Source organism: Quercus robur, chromosome 6 (assembly GCF_932294415.1).
Source record: "Quercus robur chromosome 6, dhQueRobu3.1, whole genome shotgun sequence".
In the NCBI taxonomy this organism is placed as follows: Eukaryota; Viridiplantae; Streptophyta; class Magnoliopsida; order Fagales; family Fagaceae; genus Quercus; species Quercus robur.
This window is the reverse complement of record NC_065539.1, coordinates 20,581,165-20,587,991: the sequence shown is the minus strand read 5'-3', so window position 1 is coordinate 20,587,991 and position 6,827 is coordinate 20,581,165.

The following is a 6,827-nucleotide window of genomic DNA, read 5'->3' as shown; positions in this document are numbered from 1 at the left end:
ATTTCATTTCTTTCTCTTTTTCTTTTCTTTGTTCTTAAAATTTGATTTTCCTCGTCGTAGGGATAACTACAATGAGGGAAAACAAAGAAAAAACAATAACTAGTGGGGATGAAGATGTTACTGCACCCCCAACTGCACCACCAGTTGTCCAAGCGACCTCTGTCCAGATTGGGAAGAGAAAGTCTAAATCAATATCCAGTGTTGTGGATTTGGACGACCTTCCAAGTCGTCGAGGTTCTAAGAAGCAAAAGCCTGGTAAGGCTTCCCTTCCTAAGGTTTCCAAGGTCAAACCCCTGATGGTAAACTTGGACGACCCTCCAGTTGATGTGGAGCCTGTTCAAACCATTCATCCTTTCCAGACTGATCTTTCTCCCTCTCCAGTCAAAACTTCTCGCAAGCCTAATTCGTCAGAGCCATCTGATCGTCCTTCTAACCTAGTGCTGGAAGAGAGCTACGCATGGAGGACGTTCAAAGGAATTTTCATTGAGCATGAAGTTAATGAATGCTACAACATGTCAGTGAAAGAATTTGAACGCTTTGGCATCCATGACCTCTTTAAGGTCAATGTTTCACTCGTCCTTGCGTGTCTTCATTCAATTTTTTTTTTTTTTTGGATAGGATGTCTAACTTCCCTTCGTCCATACACAGGCTATGTCAAAATTTTATACAGCAACCTGCCAGGCTAAGGAGCTCGCTACAGAGGCAAAGACTGCTAAGGACAAAGCTAAGGAGCTGAACAATGAAATTCTGCTAAAAAAGGGGGAGGTACTTAGGTTGACTGAAGATTTTAATCGTCTGCAAGGGAGTGAGATGAAGCTAAAAAATGAGGTGGAAGAACTTAAAGCTGATAATATAGAGAAAGATACTCGCATCGTCTATCTCGAGGGACAAGTTTCTGAGTTTATCTCGTCCTTAGAGAAAGCATGTGGAGAAGCCATAGCAGCCTTTAAGAAGTCTGGCGAGTACAAGAAGGCTCTAGATAGCCACCATGCAGCTGGCTATGAGGACTTCCATGCTGATGCGAAGGAAAAATATCCTGACTTGGACTTCGATTCTTTCAAGCTTCCACTTGCTAATGAAAGCTCCTTGCTGCAGACGAGTTCTAAGGACGTCAACATATTGGACGATGCTAACAATGAAGTGACTCAAGATGACCCCAAGACTAGATTACCCAAGTGATATATTTTCCTTAGAAAATTTATTTTACTTTTATTTGAAAGTGCCCGTTGTTTTGGGCTTTATTTTTGCTTCTTTTATTCAAGTTTATTTAAGTACAATTATCTTGTCTAAGGTTATGGACGAGCCTTATATACAATCAATTATATTTACATAACTTTTAAGGGTTTTTTGGACGTGGGTCGTCCACCCTTCTTTAAATTCTATGAATGAATGAATGTTTTCCGTTTTCATCTTACATTATGAACTTTATTTACATTGTCCATACTATTTCTATGGCTATGTGGTTCGTCCACTTAGGAAATCATTTTATCTTGTCTTGAGTATATGGATGAATTTCTTATTACATCACCGAAATAGAGCAAAATGAATCCTTTAGCCATGAAGTGCAGCTCATCTATGAATGACGTTCCTCTTGGCTAGCTTTATCCGTTATTCAAATTTGAGGATGATCATATTTCCGTCCTTGGTGAAATTGTTCCCAGCAATCGCTCGTCCATGTAATGGATTGTTATGTTGGTTAGGTTCGTCTATGAGCTCGTGCTTTTACACGATCTTTATTCATCCATGGTTTGGACGATCATTCCTTAGGTTTCATCTCGTCTTAAGCTTTAGACGGATGTACCTTAGGTTTATTCTTTGTTTTATTTTTCCTTTAAGGAAAGCTTATGGACGATACATCCTTGCGTCCAAAGATTTTATTTGTCCTTGCTCGTTTCACCTTTCGTGGATCATTCTGAATGAATTTACAAAAATAAAGGATTCCCATACAATTATGTATATACTTGAAAATACATCATATATATATTTGGAAATCCAAACTTATGCAAACATTCGTCCACAGACATGGCACATGCTTGAGAGCCAGTGCCTTATTAGAAATACTTACACACAAATTCATCCATGAATAGTACAGAAGTGAAACACTAATGTACTTTCTAGGGGATTATTGAAATACTCACAACACATAGTAGTAGTAAACAAACAAACACGAGAATACTAAATTCCACTCATCCAGGTATCTCGTCCGTGGCCACTTTCGTCCAGAGTCAGCATTTATTGATAGTATTTCCTTAGGTGCTCAACATTCCAAGGGTGTTCTAGCCTCCGTCCATCCAAAGCTTCCAAATAGTAGGATCCTCACCTCTAGCAGTTGATAACCCTATAAGGTCCTTCCCAATTTGGCACCAGTTTCCCGTAGGCTGGGTTTCTTGTTACCAAAGTAACCTTCTTCAGGACGAGATCTCTAATATTGAAGCGCCTGGGCTTCACCATGGCATCATATTGTCTTGCCATAAGATTTTTGTACCTTGCTGTTCTGTGTTCTGCATCCATCCTCACCTCGTCCATAAGGCCAAGGTTGAGACGGAGCTGTTCTTTGTTTTCTTTAACTTGATACTTCTTCACCCTGTGGCTGGCCATATGTACTTCTACCGATATAATCGCCTCACTTCTATAGGCTAGTTTAAAAGGAGTTTCCCCTGTGGGAGTTCTCACTGTCATTCTGTAAGCCCACAAAACACCCGGTAACTCATCTGGCCATACTCCCTTTGCCCATTCAAGTCGAGTCTTGATGATCTTCAACAAGGATCAGTTTACTACTTCTGCCTAGCCATTGGCTTGTGGGTGGGAGGGTGAGGAGTAATGGTTCTTGATTCCAAGTTGTTCACAAAATTCCTTGAAAGGTGTGTTGTTGAATTGTCGTCCATTGTCAGACACTAGTACCCTAGGTACCCCGAATCTACATACAATATTCTTCCAGACGAAGTTCTTGACATTCTATTGTGTAATTTTTGCCAAGGGTTCGGCTTCCACCCATTTAGTGAAATAATCTATTCCTACCACCAAAAACTTCATTTGTCTAGTTTTGGTTGGAAAGGGCCCCAAAATATCCAATCCCCATTGTGCGAAAGGCCAAGGGGCCATCATTGGCATAAGATACTCTACTGGCTGTCTAGGAATGTTACTGAAGTGCTGACATTGATCACATACCTTAACATATGCCTTAGCATTAGCTTGGATGGTTGGCCAATAGTATCCGCTACGGATGACTTTATGGACAAGTGATCTGGCCCCTGAATGGTTACCACATGCTTCTTCATGATCCTCTCTCAACATGTAACTCGCCTCGTCCGGAGCTAAACACCTTAGGAAAGGTTGGGAAAAACCTCTTTTGTATAATACTTCGTCCATAAGGATGTACCTGGCTGATTTAACCCTGAGCTTCCTGGCTTTGTCCTTCTCTTTTAGAAGCCTTCCGTCCTTCAAGTATGACACTATTGGGGTCATCCAATTTTCATCACTCTCTATTTGTAACATTTCTGGGAGGTCTATACTTGGCATGTATTGTACTTCATCCAACTCGTCCATTGCTTCATTCGCGGAGGCTTCCTTTGCCAGAGTATCTTCTTCCACATTCTCTTCCCTTGGGATTTGAATGAAATATGCTTTTTTGAATTTCTTCACAAGGCGTATTACCTTCTTTAAATATCTCTTCATTCTGTCTTCCTTGGCTTCACATGTCCCATTTACTTGACCTATGACCAACTGAGAGTCTCCCAAGACAAGTATTGAGTCTGCTTCTACAGATTTAGCCAACTCCAATCCCTTTAAAAAGGCTTCATATTCCACTTCATTATTAGTGGTTTGGTATTGCAAACGAACCTTGTGCTTTAATTTGTCTCCTTCTGGTGACTGCAAAACAACTCCTATACCTCTAGTATGCAGTGTAGATGATCCGTCTACATGGACGACCCATTTTTTATTGTCCTCTCTTCCGCCGAAGTCCTCATAATTTAGAGTAAACTCTGCAATGAAATTTTCCAGGGCTTGGGCCTTCACTTCTCGGTTGGTACCAAATGTCAAATTCACTAAGTTCGACTACCCATTGAATCAGTCGTCCTGAGCTTCCAGCTTGTTCATTGCCTTCTTGAGCGGATGGTCCGTCATGATATTGATGACATGAGTTTGGAAGTAATGTCTTAACTTTCTAGAAGTTGTTATTAGTGCAAAAACCAACTTCTCTATCAATAGGTACCTTCCTTCTGCTCCTCTGAGTGCTCGGCTAGTGTAATACATGGGTTTTTGCACATTTCCTTCCTCCCTGATTAGCGCTGAACTCACGACATGTGGAGACACTGCTAAGTACAGATACGGTTCCTCTCCTTGCACGGACGGACTTAATAATGGAGCCGTAGTGAGATAATCCTTCAGATCTTGGAAGGCCTTTTGACATTCATTCGTCCATTCGAACGCCTTTCTGAGGACTTTAAAGAAGGGTAAACATTTGTCTGTGGCTTTCGAAACAAACCTGTTCAAAGTAGTAACTCGCCCAGTAAGGGATTGGACTTCCTTGATATTCTTCGGTGGTTCCATGTTCAATATGGCTTGGATCTTGTCTGGATTCACTTCAATTCCTCTTTGCGAAACCATGAACCCCAGAAACTTTCTTGACGATACTCCGAATGCACATTTACTTGGGTTCAGTTTCATCTTATATCGCCTAAGTGTTTCAAAGGTTCCCTGTAGATTGTCCAAATGGCTTCCCTCGTCTAGGCTCTTCACAAGCATGTCATCGACATAAACCTCTACATTTCGCCCTATCTGTGGATCGAACATGTGATTAACCAACCTTTGATAAGTTGCCCCTGCGTTTTTTAGACCAAAGGGCATTACCTTATAGCAAAACAAACCTTGACTGGTAATAAAGGAGGTCATTTCCTGGTCAACCTCGTCCATCTTTATCTAATTATATCCTGAGAAGGCGTCCATGAAGCTTAACAACTGATGGCCAGCTATAGAATCCACCAATTGATTAATGCGTGGCAAATGATAACTATCCTTAGGGCAAGCCTTGTTCAAATCAGTGAAGTCTACACACATTCTCTACTTGCCATTTGCTTTCTTCACCATCACTACATTGGCTAACCAATCCGGGTAATAGACTTCCTTAATAAACTGTGCTGTGGTTAGTTTCTGAACCTCTTCCTTGATTGCCTTATCTCACTCAGGGGCAAACACTCTCTTCTTCTGATGAACAGGCTTAGAAAAGGGATACACATTCAATCGATAAGTGATTACACTTGGGTCGATTCCTGGCATGTCATCATGACTCCATGCAAAAATATCGATACTCTTTCTCAAGAACTGGATGAGGTCTTTTCTTGCCTTTTCCTTCATACTTGTTCCAATTCTGGTAATTTCTCTGGATCATCTTCTTGCAACAGAACATCTTCCAGCACTTCAGTGGGCTCTATAACAACCCTTCTTTCCTCAACACTTATTGTCTGTAGCTGTTCGTCCAAAGCCATCATGGCTAAATAACATTCTCTAGCTGCCAACTGATCTCCTTGTGCTTGTCTTATCCCGTTCTCCGTAGGGAATTTGATTGATAGATGGTAGGTAGATGTTATCGCCTTCCAACTGTTCAAAGTTGGTCTTCCAATAATAGCATTGTACGAGGACGAACAATCCACCACGAGGAAATTGACTTCCTTAGTTATCTGCTTCGGGTATGATCCTACCACTACAGGTAATGTAATGCTGCCTACGGGTTGCACCTTCATTCCTCCAAACCCTATCAATGGTGAGCACACTAGACGAAGTTGATCCCGCCCAAGCCTCATCTGTTGGAAGGCAGGGTAGTATAATATATCTGCTGAACTTCCATTATCTACTAACACTCTCCTGGTTGTATAATTTGCAATGAGAAGAGTAAGGACAATTGCATCGTCATGCGGATGATGGATCCTTTCAGCCTCTTCATCGGTGAATGAAATAGCCGGCTCATCCATTGATCTCGTCCTTGGTGATCGTCCAGAGAGTTGGACGTTTTGCACCACTTTGAGATATGTCTTCTTTGACTTGGAAGACTATCCCGTCGAAGTCCCTCCTATGATAACCCTTATATTTCCTAGCGGGGGCCGGGATGATTCTTCCATCTTTCCCTTCAACTTCTCATCTTTATGATCCTTTCCAACAAAGTGCCTCAACTTTCCTTGTCTAATGAGATTCTCGATTTGCTGCTTTAGGTCATAACATTCATCTGTGTCATGCTCATGGTCCCTATGGAAGTGACAATATTTATTCTTATTGCGCTTATTGGGATCTCCTTTCATCTTCTCCGGCCACTTTAAAGAAGGGTCATCTTTGATTTGCATGAGCACCTGATCGAGTGGAGCGTTTAGGGGTGTGTAGTTTTGATTTCTTCCTGAGGGACCCGTCTTCCTATTATCTCGTTCCTTCTTATCTTCTGTCCGTCCCTTCTTTGGATGAGGGCCTTGTTCCGAGTGGTGTGCAGGGTGCGCTTCCATCCTTTCAGCTCTTTTCCTCTTCTTGGCTATGATCTCATCTTTTGCATTCATAAAGTTCTGGGCCGAATGGACGAGCTCAGCCATGGATTGAGGCTCCTTCTCATATAACTTGTGGATAAATAAATCAGAATTAACCCCATTATGGAAGGCTGCCAAGAGTAGCTTGTCATCCACCTCATCCACGGTTAAGGCTTCCTTGTTAAAACGAGTGATAAAGGAGCACAGGCTTTCATTCTCTCCTTGTTCTATGGTTAACATATTGGACAAAGAGCGTTTGTGCCTTTGCCCTCCGATGAAATTATTGACAAACAACTGACTCAATTCTTCAAATGAACTCAC